The 15948-nt window shown below is 48.7% G+C and overlaps 1 long non-coding RNA gene across 1 annotated transcript; it reads left to right on the top strand.

Moving 5' to 3' along the window:
- Positions 1 to 2490: 2490 nt before the first annotated feature.
- On the top strand, positions 2491 to 10884 carry LOC127059745 (uncharacterized). The gene is made up of 3 exons (XR_007777873.1): positions 2491 to 2948; positions 3133 to 3447; positions 10802 to 10884. It is a non-coding gene; the product is annotated as an uncharacterized LOC127059745 (long non-coding RNA).
- The last annotated feature ends 5064 nt before the right edge of the window (positions 10885 to 15948 follow it).

Here is a 15948-nt window from a genome sequence, read left to right on the forward strand (position 1 = left end):
TTTCATTGTACAGAGGAGTTTTAGCTGCTTTGGGAGGTTATATGTGAGTTCTCTTTGGTCCAGTTCTTTATATGTTTGTGCTGAGGTCCTTAAACACCCTGGACGACCTGTTAGAAGTGATGAAAGTGTGTGGTTGCTGTCCTTGTAAGGGATATCATCAACCTCCCTGAGGAAAGAGGGATACAGGCTCAAGCTCAGCGTGTGCAGGGCTTTCTGAGAGTCACTAGTCAGTGAAATCCCTCCTGATTGCAAGTGAGTATTTGTTTCTACTCAACCAACTTTGAGAGTCACAAATTTGCAGGAGGACTGGTTTCAGGAGGGGTTTCAGGCTCCCCTCCTCTCAGGCCTTTGAGAGAGTTGAAGTCTGGGCTGTGCTCAACCCAAGGAATGCTGAGATGATTCCACATGCCAGGCCTGTCTCTGGAGGCAGCTTTTTTGCTGAGCAGTGCTGCAGACTCGACATGCACAGTTGGCTCAGGTTTGTGGCTAAATTAGTCCATCTCTATTGGCATGGGATGACAGGGCTCCGTAATATCTCATGGATAGAAAAATTACCCTCCTGCACATCTGCAGCTAAGGCTTGTGCGTGAAACCCGTCTGAGTGCAGCTCCCCAGCCTGCAGCAGCTATGACATACCCTCTAAATGAGCTGATCAGCTGGAGAGGGGCTGGAGGGAGGCAGGAAAAGGCACTTACAGAGTCATTCAGGTGATGCTCATGTCTGGACAGCAGGATCTGTATCAAAAACCAGCACAAAAGAGCAGAGAGCTCTCCCCAGCCAGTGGGGGGGAAAAGAGTTGTAGACACCCAGCAGATTTCCATTTTTAGCTTAGAGGGTGCATTTTTGTGATTTCAGTGTTTAGATTGGTATAAAGGAGGGAGAGACAGGCTGTGTTTGTATAACACAGGCAGGTAGCTTCAGTCATCAGTAGTTCAACCCCAGTCTTGAGGTAGTGTACTGCAGCACTCTCTAGGACACTCAGCACCAGTTGCTAACTGGTATTTTCCTGACAAGATCTCTGCTTCTCAAACACTGTATCATCAGCCTCTAGGCATCTCCCTTTCATTTCTCTCTGTCTACTTATTTGCTGTGATTGCAGGTGGTATCTTGGGTAACTCCCATGGAGCCAGGCCCTCAAAGACTTCTTTTCCTTTTGTAAAGAAGTAGGCTGCAAACTCAGGGGGTAGGAGACTGGGGTGGCTACAACTTCTGAACAAATAGACACCCTTTGTGTGCCAGGTCTGTGGGTTACACATCTCTGCCCCACTCATATGAAAAACTGTTGAAAGGCTGCAGCCATCAGAGGGGTGTTTTCCCTGCGTGCCGGAACAGCAACGCAAATTTGAGCAGTGAGATGACAAGAAACCCACTAAAAGAAATAAAGAAAGGATTTCCTGCCTCGCAGACTCTAAAACCCCATTTTGGGAAGTGAGTGGCTGTGAAAGGCATGAGGCCATCCAAAGAATTGGGGCTGTGTGCTACCGGGCCCTCTGAGGGTTTGTCTGGTGGAGGAGAAACAGCTCGTGCTTGCATTAACCTGCTCCCAGAAGGTCTGTCTCTTCCAGCCCCCTGAAAGAGAGACCAGGCCAGAGATGAATATGAGTTTTCTCTGCCAGTTAATTTCCAGCACAGACTGCACGCAAAATCTTCATTTAAAACGTGTAAATGACAGCGAAAGAGCCACAAGGGAGCCAGATTTTAAGAGACCAATTTGCTGCCTGGCTTTTAATGACTGTGCACCACGGTGAGCTCTCTGCTGCTTCACTGCTGAGCGTGCTCAAGGAGAGGATGAAAGAATGGACAGACAGGCAGGGGCTGAGCAGAGCCTGCCTGTCACCCTGGAGGATAAAATATTGTATGTTATGCTCAGAAAAACTGGGAGAGGTGGCCCTCCCTTGCTGCTGAAGAACAGAAGGAGGCTTTGTTTCCCAGATGCATGGCTAGGAGCTGCCCTAAGGCACGTTTTGGGGAGACTGCTCCCTGCCAAAGGGGGATTGTCTGTCTGTCTGTCTGGTGCCCCGTGCCTGGTGGAACATGGAGATGATGGGAAGTTCTGCTTCACTAGAGGGCCTCAGCAGATTGGTTCCTCTGAGCACCCTTGGCAGGTTGTACCCCCAAATCAGGCCCCAGATGTTCCCCTCTGGCACTGCAGCCTGCCTGCCTGGGGTGTTTCTCCCTGCTGCCCTTCCCTTGTTTCTTGCAGAGCCTTCAGCTGCCCGCTCTTGTTTCCAGATGTTTCCCTCTGCTTCTCACCCTGCCTGGCTGCTCTCCTCAAAATATCGGGGTCAAAATCCCCCGCTGCCGGTGCCTCAGGGCTGCCCCAGGATCTGCGTGGGGGACGCGACAGCCCGTTTGTACCATCCCATAAAGTGCTCTCGGCTGCCTGGAGGAAAGGAAGACGCAGGCTGGTGTGAGCCCAGCCTCTGCTTTACAATCTCTTTCCTGCCACTATAAATAACCTCGGCGAGAGTCACTTCAAAGGGAAGGGCTGGCGGCGGAGAGGTGGTTTGGGGACCGAGCGGGACAGGGGCGTCCCACTGCCCGATCCCACCCCGGCGCTTTGCATAAATAAATAAATCATGCAGCAAGGGAGAGGTGGAGAGAGAGGGCGAGCAGAGGAGGTTACTTTGGGAAGCCGCGCAGCTCGCTCATCCCAGCCCCGTAGTTCGGAGGGAGTGTGTCATGTTACAGGGGAGCCACGATCAGCCAGAGCACAACGTCGCCGGAGCAGCTGAGAATTACCTCTCTCTAATGGGGACTTTCATGTGCGAGCTCCTGGCCAGTCTGCGAAGGAACTGAAACTGACAGCTTAGAAAGAATCAAAAACTTACCAGCCAACTAAAAGACTGAAATACAGGAGGAAAAAAAAAAATCTTGATCAGATTATTTTTTTCCCCCTCGCACTCTTTGCTGCAGCTGGATCCCTTTTTTCTGCACCCCTTTTATGTGTGTGTGGTTTGTTTTTATTTTTTAAAGACACCCCCCAATCCACTTTTGTCATTATTGCTGTCACTTGTGATTTGCTGGCACTGGGATTCCCTTCAACGTTCTTTTTCTATGCCTTCTGGATCGCGTGTCTCCGAGTAGGAGCGAAGCTTTATTTATTCTATTTATTTATTTATTGTTTCTCAGGACAGGGAGGGAATGTTGGAGGAGAAGAGCTGGAAAGGCGTCGACGAAGCAGCTTTTGACAGGGGGTGTGTGGCTCCCCCCAGGAGCGGCGATGGGGAGAGATGCTGCCGCCTCCCTCTCCTGCTGGGCTCGGGGCTGCCCGGCGTGTCCCTGCTCTCTCTGGTGCTCAGCCTCCTGCTGTACTTTCGGACCTCCGATCTGCAGTCCCGCGTGTCCCACTTGGAAGCGGACAGACCCACACAGCTCCCTGCCTGGCTCTCAGCAGACCAAATGGAGACAGCTATTTTGGGAAGAGTTGACCAACTGCTCAATGAGGTCAGTGTTCTTTCATTTTTGCATGTATAGGTTGTAGTAGTATAGGTTTTAGGCATATGCATGCTTGCATAGTCACCTTATGCGTTTTTTCCCCCTTTCTTAAAAATGTATCTCTGCAGGAGAGATGCTGCTGCTAGGTTGAAGTCCCTGTTCCTTCAGGTCCCTCCCACCTCTCAAACTTGCTCGGCGTTTACTTCTCTCCTCTCAGCCCATGCTCTAGCTAAAGTCTGCACTTTGCAAAGAGGAAACCCTTATCCCTTATCCTGCTGGGGAGTCAAAAACCTCTAGCCCTTCTCTTCAGGAGTCTAGCATGCTGAAAGTGTTAGAATTAGAGGTTGAACCTGGGGATTCAGCATGGGTTTGAGTCCCGGAAGGGGGACAGGCAAGGCATGTCACAGCCAGCATGGCTATGGGAAGAGGTAATTGCAAGCACACCAATGTTGTGATGGGCTGGTATTGCTGCTGTACCAGCCCTGACCCCTTCCACAGCTCCTGGCTCAGGAAAATGAGACACGCTGGTGTTGCCAGGATGGTTTCTGGTACTGCCAGGGCATCAATGCAGAGCATATGGCTGTGTTATACTGACTTGAGTTCCAGCCAAACACCACTGGACTCTTTGAGCTCTCCTCTGGTGATGGGGGAATGCTGCTACTGGCTTCAGCAGGTCAATAAAGGGGGCCCAAAAGCGCAGATTATTGTTGCTGACACCTTTTACTTTGCTGTGTTGATGCTGCTGGGGGCTGTCTGTGTTTCTCTGCTCTGGCTGCGATGAGTATTCCTTGCCTTGTTGGGCTTTGAAGTGGTGTTGACATGTGTCAGGGAGCAGATGGTGGCTCATGTCTCTGAACTCTCCAGACAGGTCCCCACTGACCTGTTCCCACAGCTCTAGGAGAGGCTTGGGGGTGAAATTCAGGGCTGGAGCCATTTCCACCCACCTCTCCTTTTCTCTGTTTACTCTAGCTTTGGATTGAGTCATGCTGGAGAGATCCCTGGGGCTAGCCCAAAAACTGTTTGTAGCTGAAAAAAATCTCTTTTAGGCTGCTGTTGCCAGATGAGGTGAGGAATGGGATGATCAGAGTGCTGACTACTGGGACCTGCCTTGGGCAGTGCTGCCTGGCACCTGGGGTGACCTGGACCCCCTCCTGCTTTCTAGGAGCAGTGAAAGTCTGTGGTGAGGAGTTTAAACCTACAGCTGACAGGCTCTGCTTCTGTTTTATGGGTCTTGTGAGAGCAGTCCCTGGATCTGCTGGGCTGTGAACCTTAAGTTAGCAAACACTGCAGGAGCTGAAGGATACGGTTTTGAGTTGCCTCTTTGGATGAGGAATAAGGGAAAGACAGGGTCCGTGGGGCAATATCCTACTTTAAAAAGGGGTTTGGGAAGGCAGAAGCATTGTGAGTGATTGGATCTGTGCCCTGTGGCTGCACTCTCATGCAGGGACTCCTTCCCTGCCATCAGGCAGGGGATAGTGCAGCATTCCCTCTGTTGCTGCTGGCATGAGTCTGCTGGGAAGTCGAAGTTTATCTCTATGGAGATTTGAGAAGTGCCTCACGGGAATGGTGCCTGGGGCCGGATGGCCCTGTGTCCTGCTGGTTCTGCTGGCAGGGACACCTTTGCACCTTTTTATAGCTCGGCTTAGCGAGGAAATGGGGTCTCATGATGCCCATGTGCCCAGCAGCACCGCCTGTGCTCCTGGGGGTGCCCACAGTCCCCACTGCAGCCAGTGTGGGGAGCAGCTGTAGGACAGGAACTACAGCTTGAGGGGCCAGCACTTGCTCCTGAGTACCACCAGGGTTACCAGCTCCATCCTGGGCCACAGCTTCAAAAACAGCTTGGAGTAAAGTGCTGGAGACTGTGGAGGAGGAAGGATGCCTGGCCCATGTCTCCTTTCCCTTTATACCTGTGAAGGTCTGATGCCCGTGGGGGAGGAGGGCTCTGTCCCCCAGGGAGGACACCCTTGCCAACTGTGCTGCCCACTTGTGCTAGGCATCTAAACCTCAGAGCTCCACACTCAGCCAGAGGCACTGGCATGGACCAAGCAGCTCGAGATCCAGGGCAAGGGGCTGCTGGTGGACAGATGGTGGGGTGCCATATCAGGCTTTTGATTAGGAATGAAAAATCCTTCTGGTCCTCCTTTTCATTCTGTCTGAAGTGGGGCCCAGGACTGACTGGTAAGGGGCAAGGACGGAGAAAACAAGGTAGATAAAGGGAACAGGGAAAGGATGGGAGAAAAAAAGTAAGGAAAGCAAACTAAGTTGTGCTGACCATGAGTCGGGGAGAGGGGCTACAGATGGGTTTGCTGTGATGGACATGAAAGTGGGATATTCCTCTCCCCCTGCTCAGACCCTCGCCGCCTCTCATTGCCACATCCTCACCGTTTCCTGGTGTTTCAACCTTAATGGGTTTCACAGCTGCCAGCTCAGTGAATCCATCACAAAATAAAATAGCAAAGCTTTAAAGGAACCCCGGCTTTAGAAAAAGCTGATCAGAGGTGGGGGGGGAGGCACAGCACAGGAGAACATTTCTAGCTCTGGTGGCTGGGAAGATGAGCTGGAGGGATGTGAATAAGTAAAGTCTGTGAGGGCTGATAGAGGAGCTCTGAGGTTATGCTCAACACCTGTACTGCTCTGAGCTGGAGTGTGTAATGCCCTCCAGTCTGGGCCATGAGTGTGCCCTGGGTATTCCCAAGGGTCTGCAAGGGATGCCATAGAGATTGTACTGAGAAGTGCAAATTGCCAAAGTCGTTTTAGAGGCCTTTCTTCTAGACATGCAAAAATAAAGCAAAGTGGCAGGGAGAGAAGCTGGGGTGGTTTGCTTAAGATGTTAATTTTAGGGCAGCTGCTGGGGCTGTTTTCTCCATCTCAGAGCCTGGTTTTTGAGCTCTGGTGGCTGGCTGTGGCAGAGTTTCCATCTCAGCTCAGGAGGAGTGAGGAGAGGGCGGGAGATGCTTTCCCAGGAGCAGCCTGACCAGTGCTTCATTTGCTACTGTGTAAACCTCTGCCTGGTGTAGGCGACTGCCACAGGGGAATTTTCTACCAGACTCAAATTGACTAGGTTTTCTTGTAAAAACATCTGTGCAGAATGGGCCAGAAGCAGGTAGTACAGGAAGAACTTTAACTCCATGTAGGAATTCGAATTCCTCTGCATTTATGAGACATCATAAAATCATACAAGGAGCACAAATAAACCCACTACTGGCATTTGCAAGAGAGGCAAAGCTTTCCAAAGAAGAAAACAAGGTCCTTTCCCATGCTGGGTAACACTTGCTGCTATTTCACTTGCCAAAAACTCATCAGGGTGGAGAATGGGATGGATTCAGTGCTGTTGCTAGGAAAAAGAAATCCCAGAATTGGTGAGTTTGTACAGATAGAAATGTATGTGTATGTGTGATGCAGCAGCAGGTTATCCTGTTCACCCTGGGGGAAGATCAGCTGCCCCTCAGCCTTCTCAGGGGCTTGTGTTGAAGGTGTTTGTTGTGGTTTCAGTGACTCTTAAGGGATTCAGGAATGTGCCTGTGAATGGGGAGGGAGCACTGATCCTCACTGCTTTCCCAATAGTCTCATTTCCCTGGAACTCTTTCCTTATGCAAGCAAAGGAGGGACACCAGGCAACTTTTTCACTCCTGACTTGGAGCATTTCCCCCCCTCATTTTATTCCATATCTCAAAGCACACAGCACAATTGTTTCTTAGGCTTTGCAAGCTTGCTCTGAGCATCCCCTGCCTGCATCTTTAGCTCAGTTTTCTTTGCCCCACAGTCAGGGCATCTATTTTTTTTCTTTCAGCTTCTCTGGTAGCTAAGTTCCATTTCCTTTCAGCTGCTTGCAATCCCTATACCTAGGTGGTGTTATTGCCAAGCTTTTTGCTCCATCTGGGAGGACTTGCTGCTCTCATTTGCTTTGTGCCACAAGGTCCCATGATCCCAGGAGCTGGGCCTTTAAGAAAAAACGGGGAAATTGGAGGTAAAACAATAAGAGTTAACAAAACCACCCACCCCTGAAATCCTCCTGATGGTTGTAATAGATTATCTATTTAAAATGTGTTTCTCTTAGCTGTTGGAGATAGTGGTGGGAAATGATTTCACCTCCCTGGGTGACTGCAAACAACTGGGAATGCTAAAGAGCTATTAATCTGCCCCCTTTGAAGAGGTGCCCTCCCTCTCACCTAATCTCAAGTGCCCATCCAAAATAGACAGGCACTGGTTTAGGAGACCACAGCCTAATGACACTTTAATGTCAGAAGTGGCCTTGCTGTTGCTGCTCTGTCCACCCATGTCAGCCCTGTCCTCTCACACTTGTGGTGAGTTAACAAAACCCATGGGAAAAGCCCGTGCTGACTTTAGTGCCCATTCCCAGCAGCTGTTTCAGCATGACCCTCCTGGCCTTGCCCTCTTGCAGATGGGATTTTCCCTTTCCTCTCACTCAGCAGCGTTCCATGGCTCCTGAATCCACAGAGGTGCAGGCAGGGGCGATCAGCTGTGGCTCCAGTGCTGGCAAAGGCTTTTTTCAGCCACTTGCCATGGTACAGGGGGAAGATGCAGCTGTTATGTCACTGGATAAAGTGACAGACAAGAGCAGGCTCTGCTGACAAAGCAATCCCCTCCATAGGAAGTGTTTTCAACCTTTCTGGAAGGCAGCCTGTTGCTACTCTTGATGTTACATGCCCCTAGTATCCCTCAGGTGAAAAAAAAATTCCCAAGATCCCAGGGAGGAGATTGCAAACACTAGATTCCCAGAGCTGACCTTCTTTTTAAGTTTTGCTTACAGAAGCCAACCTTGCCCTAAAATTGAATGCTTTTCTATTGCCTGGGAATGAAAGTTTTCTCTTGGAAATGACATTTTTAGAGGGAAATAAATTTGGTTTGCTCTCCTGATCAAAGCCAGCTTCTTGTGTTGGACCAGGCAATATTTTGCACAGTGGAAATGAGGGAAGCAGAAAAGCCTGGGGGGTTTGTTTTGTTTTGCCATCTCCACCCAAAGTTGAATTGAGGTCTCCAAGAGCCAAGGATTTTTTTCTGTGGCAGTGTTTGTTTAATAGACTGTGCAGGAGAATGAGCACCAGGCGCTCCTAAATCCCTGCTAGGTTTTGCCTCCCACTAAAGAGGAGCAGTCCCATGGCACCACTGCCCTTTGCACTCCCCAGGGATGTGCAGAGCTCCTGGGCTTGAGGGAGGCACGAGGGATGGGGCAGAATGTCCAAATGCTGGTGAGTGATGGCTGCATGCTCATGGTGCACAGGGCTGTGCTCCAGCCTGCCCAGCAGCACCAGCACCTCCCTCCCCAGAGGCCCCTGTCCTTGAGAAGGCTATTTCAGTTATCCCAGGTCTTCCCACTACCTTGACCCTGCAGATAAAGCCTCAGGGAAATGTTATCAGACATGTTCCGTTCCCAGTCATGCTCAAGTCCTGCTAGGTCATCACTTCCCTGTCCAGTTATGCTGCTCCTCTCTTTGTAAGCCTGCACAGCAACCCAGCCAAGGCTTCTTAGGCACAGCCTAACTCAGCCATTCTCCCTTACAGCCTCTCCAGTGCCTCTGCACTTGGTGGGGCAGGGATCTGTTCCATCTTTCCTTGCAGATTTGTCTCCTCTGAAGGCTCCTGTTGCATGCAGGGTGTTTGGACCCTTGTTGGCTAGGAAATGGCTTTCTGCTCCTGCCTTTGCAAACCATCATCCCTTCCTTGTCTGAGCCCCATTCCAAACATGGGAGCACCACCCAAACGTGGCAGTCTGGTGTTGGAGACGTTTTGGTTGGCACATGTGTGGATGGGAATGGGGCTGTGTGTGTCCACATACCAGTGTGAGTATCCAAATAAAGGCTCTGCTGTCCTGCTTGTGCCCATGTTTGACCACTAGCAGTTAGAAGCCAGGCAGGGCTGCAGAGCAGAGCCGTGCCATCTGGGGTGGCAGCAGGATGGCAACGTGCCCAAATGCAGAAATTCACAGAATATCTGTGCTTTTAACTGAGAAGGTAAACACCAATGAAATGCTCTACGGGAACTGGCAATTTTCCTTGCCTAAAACCCTCTCCTCACCCTGCTATCAAATCAGCTTGCTATCAAAACATTTCAATCTACCATGCAAAATAAAGCTCTGAAAATATTTAATTTTTAGTCATTCACAACAACCATTGCTCTTTTGACTTGCAATGAGGAAGCCAGTCCTTTCAAAGTGAAAAAGTGGAAATGTTCCAGCCAGTTTTGCCTTCCTTCATCCCAGGCAGAAACAGGTTGATTTACTTTTATCCTCTCTAAAAGATTTTTTCCCCAAACTGATGCCTTCTTGCAGAAAGCTGCTTTTGTGAAAATAAAGCAATTTCCATATGATCTTGGGCACGGGCTTCTGTTGTTTCCTATGTAAGGCTACTTCTTTTGAAATATTGACCCACTTGTGAAGTGCTTAAAAAAATAGGAAGGCTCAGTGGGGATGGGAATTTGGGCTTGGAGGTTAGGAGGGAAGAGAGAGTGATTCCAGAGCTTAGGAACCCCAGCAGCTCAGTGGTCTCAAATCATTAACCAAGTGTGGTTTGCAGGCATTAATGAATAACCTCTTTGGATTGATTTGCATTTTCTTCACTAAATTAAGGTTACTTTATAAAGTCTGTGAGGGATGGTGAAGATGCTACCGCTGAAGCACATTTTTTCTCAGGACATGGGTTAATTTTGTTGATGTTCCCAGTGAGGGAAGATGCAGTGACCTCAGGTGGACTTTGTTTGCCTTTCAAGAGATACACAGGTGGGCCCAGAGAGCAGGGGACTGACACACTGGCATCATTAGAAATCCAAACTCGTGTATGAAATGAACATTCTGACAAAATTCCACCTTGTGGGAGCTCTTGATAGGTTTTGTTGTGTTTTACCCTTGGGGGAAAAATTAGGTTTCTCAGCATCTGAAGATTTCAGGGGATGCTGTTGCTGTTTCCAGTTCATCTTCAGCCCCAATCTTGCAGTGGAATCCTTCTATCCTTCCAGGTGTCTCCAAGAACATCAGGAATGTGCTGCAGGGTGGAAGAGGACCTGCTTCAGATCTTCATTTTCTGCCCACTGAGTGGGTCTTCTGAGAAATGTGGCTTTGTCACGAGGACACAGTCACCAATTTATTTGCCACTGCTGGCTCTTGGTTTTGTAATGCCTGTCAGGAGGGCCACATTTGGAGGCCATTACGAAACTCCCTCAGCCTGCTTTCAATCAAACCCTGCATTTCTAGTTAAGGGCTATGAACTTTATTGCCTTTCTTCGTTCCCAAACTGCTCTGCCCTGTCTCTCCCATCTCTACTTGGGCAGCATCCACTTCTTCAAGAATTTGAGGCTTTGCTTTCAATGGTATAAATTAATCCTTTTTCTGTTTTTCCTCTCTTGGCAGAAATTAAAGTTCCACTTGCCAAGACATCGAGAAGTTCGAGACACACACCAGCGATGCAACTGCCCGGCAGGTAGGGATCTGGGACAGCTGGCACTGTAGAAAGTGACAAAAACTTTTCTGTTTTTATATCTCATTAAAGGGCTTTTAAATGCAGTCTCCAGTGTGAATGCAAAGTTGCATGACACTTTGCTCAAATACAGGAAATTGATATGGAGATGTGGGCAACAAGTCTGGTACGTACGTACGTGCCAACATGTGACAGGAACAACAGGAAAAGGGAGAGAGATCCAGGTGGATGTCCAGATAGCCACAAGAGAAGGACACATCTGGAGGACCAGTGTCCCCACTGATTTTAGATACCAGTTTTGAAGTGGGCAGAGAGGCTCTTGGGAAGTGTATCTTTCTTGCCTGATTTTGGAAGGCTTGAGACATGTAGGCTAGATCCAGCACCTAAGATGAATTTTGGTGAGCCAAAATGCCTCTGAGAAGATTTGAATTCCTTGGTGTTCTGCAACTATCCGAGGCATGTTGCAGAATTAACAGCTTTCTGCTAGAAGCAGCCATTTATGAGGGGCTTGAATGAAGTGGTCACTTGAGGTCCCACTCATATAACATACAGAACTATTATGGGATTGCCTAATTGCATTATGGTTTTAATCATGTTAATATCAAAAGGCTCTTTGAGACACATCTTCTGAAGTGGTTTCAATACAATAAGTGACAAATTGCTATGGAAAAAACGTTTGTGAATGGCATTTCATTCCATGAGTATGAATCATTCAGCCTTCCTCATTGTCTTTTGATGCATTTGACTAGAAAAAAATAGAGAAGTGCCAGCTACCACTCACATCCAAAGTTGAAGTTCTGGGAGAATTTGAATCTGTATGTTCAAATTGGGTGACTGAAACTCGTTTTGCAAAGAAGGTGTCAGGGAAAGTTTTGTCTAGATGAGAACATGAAAGTAGCATTTCCATTTTCAGTTGTTTCCCCTTTGGCTCTCCTTCATGTCCAGTGTGACAGTATTTGGCAGTGTGCTTAACAAAGGGTATTTGGATGTGGCCAACAGTTGGGATAAGGGTGGATAAAATTACAAAGGGGTTGTCTTTGCTGTAGCTAAGGTCTCAAAATCCTTGTATTTAGGCTTGTACAGACACAGTCTCTTGTCAGACTAAAATGAATTTGCAGCACAACAGCTTGTAAAAGCAAGAGTTAAAGTTCTACAGGTTTGTGGTGGAAAGAACTAAAATCCAGGATCCAGAACTGTAGAACACTGGGAAAAGCCTGATTTGAGTAGTCCAGATCAGGACTGTTGGACTTTCTTTTTAGTCCCAGAAAGAAACAACAGGAGCAATTTAAGTTTAAATTTAAAAGATGGTACAAATGAAATGTTTTCCAAGTAGCGTTTCACAAAAGAACAGATCAAAACTGAGTTCAACTGATTTAAAATACCAACATTTTCCCTTCAATGGGAACACAAATCACAGCCCTCCTTCATTTTTAAGTTCTTGCCTGGGCTTGACAAATAAATGCCGTAAAACCACAGGAGTGAATGTCCTCCTGGTGTTTCTGAGCCAGCTTGAATAAGGAAACTTTGAACTTGAGTGCAGAGCAGAGAAAAAGATAATTAGTTCCTTTCTGAGGCCATCTGAATGTCATTCCTACACCATTTGTGTGATAGATGAATCGCCCAGGTATTTCAGCATCGAGATCATAACACTGGGTTACAGATACCCACATCCCTTGGGAAGCTTTGGCAGCAGTCTGTGCTGGATTTCTCACAAATCTTAGGTGCCCATTCATTCCATTAAGCTCATAGTATTGCTGAATAACAGCTTTGATTCAGGAGGACAATAACAATAAATGTCTTCTAAGGATTGAGGCTTCCTTTTTACCTGTCAAACTTGCTTGTCTTTGTCAAATATTCTATGGATACAGAAACTGCATAAAAAATTCTCCCCCACCCATCAGCTAATCTGTTGAGGGAAATGAAACCATGGTCTAAAGCTGATGTTGTGGCAGGTGAGATTTAGATTGGCTTGGAGCAGTACAGAAACAAAGGTACCTTCAGCCAGCTGTTGTCTCCTCTTAGACCCTTTGCTCCAGGGTATTTCCCTCTGGTCTCCAGGCTGGTGCAATGCAGGCCACCTGACCACGTTTCAGCGTGGTCTCTCTTCCAGCACAAGACCTTGGGAATCCTTTTCCTCTGCGCATTTTTTTCCCTGGTGTTTAAAACGCCCCAAGGACCAGACAAGATGACTTTTGTGGGAGACCAAGGTATTCAGAAGTGTCAGGATGTTGCAAGACTTGGAGCATGCCCGTTGCTTTTCACTTCACTGCCTGTAAACACACCGTGCTCCTCAGCAAAAGAAATGTTTATCAGAAGTGACATTTGAGTTCATCCCTGTCTGGGAGTCAGGTCCCTGTATGGCAGAGAAGGGGAAAAGGAAGGCAAGTTCATTTGCTGACCTGTTCAGCACGGATGTGGAGGTCCAGGGCAGTGTCACCCATTGCCATAGAAGAGCTTCTGAATGGATGGGATTGTGAACAGAAATGGTTTGGAAAAGCTGGGAATAGGAGAAAAAGAAGATTGTGAATTGTGTGAGTGTGCTGTGGCTATCTGAGAGTGTGTGATAAGGATTCTGGAAATAACATGGTCAGGAAAACAGCACAGCTGTATTTACAGCAAATGATAAGGAAATAAAAGCTTCATTTAACTGGAGAGCAGCTACTTCAGATCACTTGGGCTGGGTGTGACTACCTGTGAGATGTTGCATTGTGGTTTTGAGTTTAGAGGTCACAGAGGTCTCCAGCAGTGTGGGGAGGACACAGCCCTCAAGTTTAACATAACCTATCTGAATAATTAATTACTTTGTTCCCTTCAATAGATAACCTCTGTCATTCATTCTGTCCCCACTTACTGCTAGACAGATCTGGGACAACTTTGTACAGGTTGGAGAAGAGAAACCTCAATGGCAGTAATGACTGCACCCCGGCTGTTCTCCAACCCCGGACCCTGTGCTGGGGATGGGGCCAAGTGTGGGCAGGGAGCTCACACTTGTTTTGGTCTGAGGTTGTTGAATGCATGGATGTGACTTGGGGAATTTTTCTGGGCCTGAGCAGATGCTTTTCCATATGGTGTGTGGATGTGGTCAGGAGCTACCTGAGGCTGGAGGATCCTCTTACAGCCAACCGACCTCCCTTAATTTCCTCCATGTAGTAAAAAAATGCTGCAAGGGGAAAGCATTTTGTTTCAGGTTGACAGGGCAAAAAATCTAAGCTTTCCTGGTCTAATCTTGATCCAGTTGCAGATCCAGACTGTGTCTGCCTGGGCAGCCTCAAACAGCCAGGGATTAGACCACAATCCCTTCCCACAGCTTTCCTGGCGGAGGTGGGTGCTTGTGTATTTTGTATATTGTGACTCTCTTTATTAGACCTTTCCCATCTTCCTCTCCTCAGCTCTGATTTTCACAGTCCCCACGTGGCTGTTTTTCACTGTGCTGGCTCTCTTCTCTGGTCTTCAATATCCCTTTAAAAAAAAAAAAAGAAAAAAAAAAAAGGCTGGCTGCTTTCCCTCTGCCTCCGCAGTGCTTGTTTTGGTCTGGTTTCTCCTTGGTCAGGTTGGGAGCCTGCGGTGCTGGAGGCGGTCAGCCATGCAAGCAGGGAAGCAGCTCAGAGGGATGCTGAATGACTTTTCCATCCCTCCCTGTGGCAGCCTTTCGGGGGCAGAGGAGGGACCTGGGCTGCAGGAGGAAGCAGCTCCCAGGCACTGGCACTGGCAGTCAGAGGAAGGTTGCATAGCCCTGCCACAAACCAGTGTACCTTCTGTTGTTACAGGGGCTTGGAGGATGTGTGGCGTGGCTGCAAGAATTTTGGCAGTGGCCAGGAACTGAGCTTTTCTCTGGAATGTCTTTGAGGCTTTGCAAAGGAATGTCCCCTGGACATTTCTTCTCATACAAAATTTCCCCCACGTTACCTATCTGCCCCACCATGGGGGACAGAGAAGGCTGCTTGGCCACCCTTCATCTGCAATTGACTTTACAGAAATACCAGCAGCAGACACTGCAACTCAGAATTGTTGCTGCTGTTCCCCTTCTTGCAGGGAAACTTGCAGAAGCCAAGGTGCATCCATGGCCCCAGTTGCATCCAGGAGATGTGTGCCACTTGGTGCACACACTCAGTCCAGGCATTCTGCTTTCCTTCTTGGCTACACCCGTCCTCTGCTGTCTAGACCCCTTCACACATTGGCAGCTGCTGGACAAGGCCAGCAAGAAACAGTGTAGGACTGCAGTGGGGTGTTGGCTTCCACCCAGAGCCAGCGGGCCAGCTGATGGGAAGTGGATTTCCCACATCCCAACCTGTGCCTGTCCCCACAGACAGGTGCAGAGGAAGGAAAAAATGGTGGGAAAGGCAGCAGATGAGGGGTTGGTGGGGATGGCTGGAGCAAAGGGAGACTCCTGGGCAGTGTGGGCTGATCCCTGGCCCTGGGTGTTGTATCCAAGTGGATGCATCCGTTTTTAACTTGGGATTTGTATCTTCTCCCCAGACATCTCTGTGGAGATGAGCCAAAAAGGGGGACAGTGCCCAAGTCCTGCCTTCTCCCCACATCCCAGCTGGGGTGCTCCATCTCTTGCCAGGTTGTTTTCATGGCTTTTATCTTTTCTCATTGTCATGTTTAATGTGATCCTTTTTCAGCTTGCTGGGGCTGCTTGGACAGATCACAGAATCATAGATAGGTTTGGGTTGGAAGGGACCTAAAGGTTTATCTAGTTCTACTCCTCTGCCACAGACAGGGACACCTTCTGTTAGACCAGGTTGCTCCAAGACCTGTCCAACCTGACCTAGAAGACTTCCAGGGATGGAGCAGCCTCAGCTTCTCTGGGCAACCTGTGCCAGTGTCTTCATGCTGCTCCAGGGCTCCCATGAGATTAAAAACATGAACACTGGTGAGCCCCGAGAGGTGAAGGAGGTGTTTGGGATCCCTGGTGTGGGGTGAGGGTGTGGAAAGGTCAACTCCAGCTATTTAAACACCAGCAGCCACAAGCTGTGTCAGTGGCCCTGGCTCAGAGCCATGAGGAGGATGAGGTGGGAGGGTGCAATGGAACACCCTTGGCCCCGTGGCCTTACTGTCAGGAGGTGCATTGAACTGG

Source organism: Serinus canaria, chromosome 6, assembly GCF_022539315.1.
Source record: "Serinus canaria isolate serCan28SL12 chromosome 6, serCan2020, whole genome shotgun sequence".
Classification (NCBI taxonomy): Eukaryota; Metazoa; Chordata; class Aves; order Passeriformes; family Fringillidae; genus Serinus; species Serinus canaria.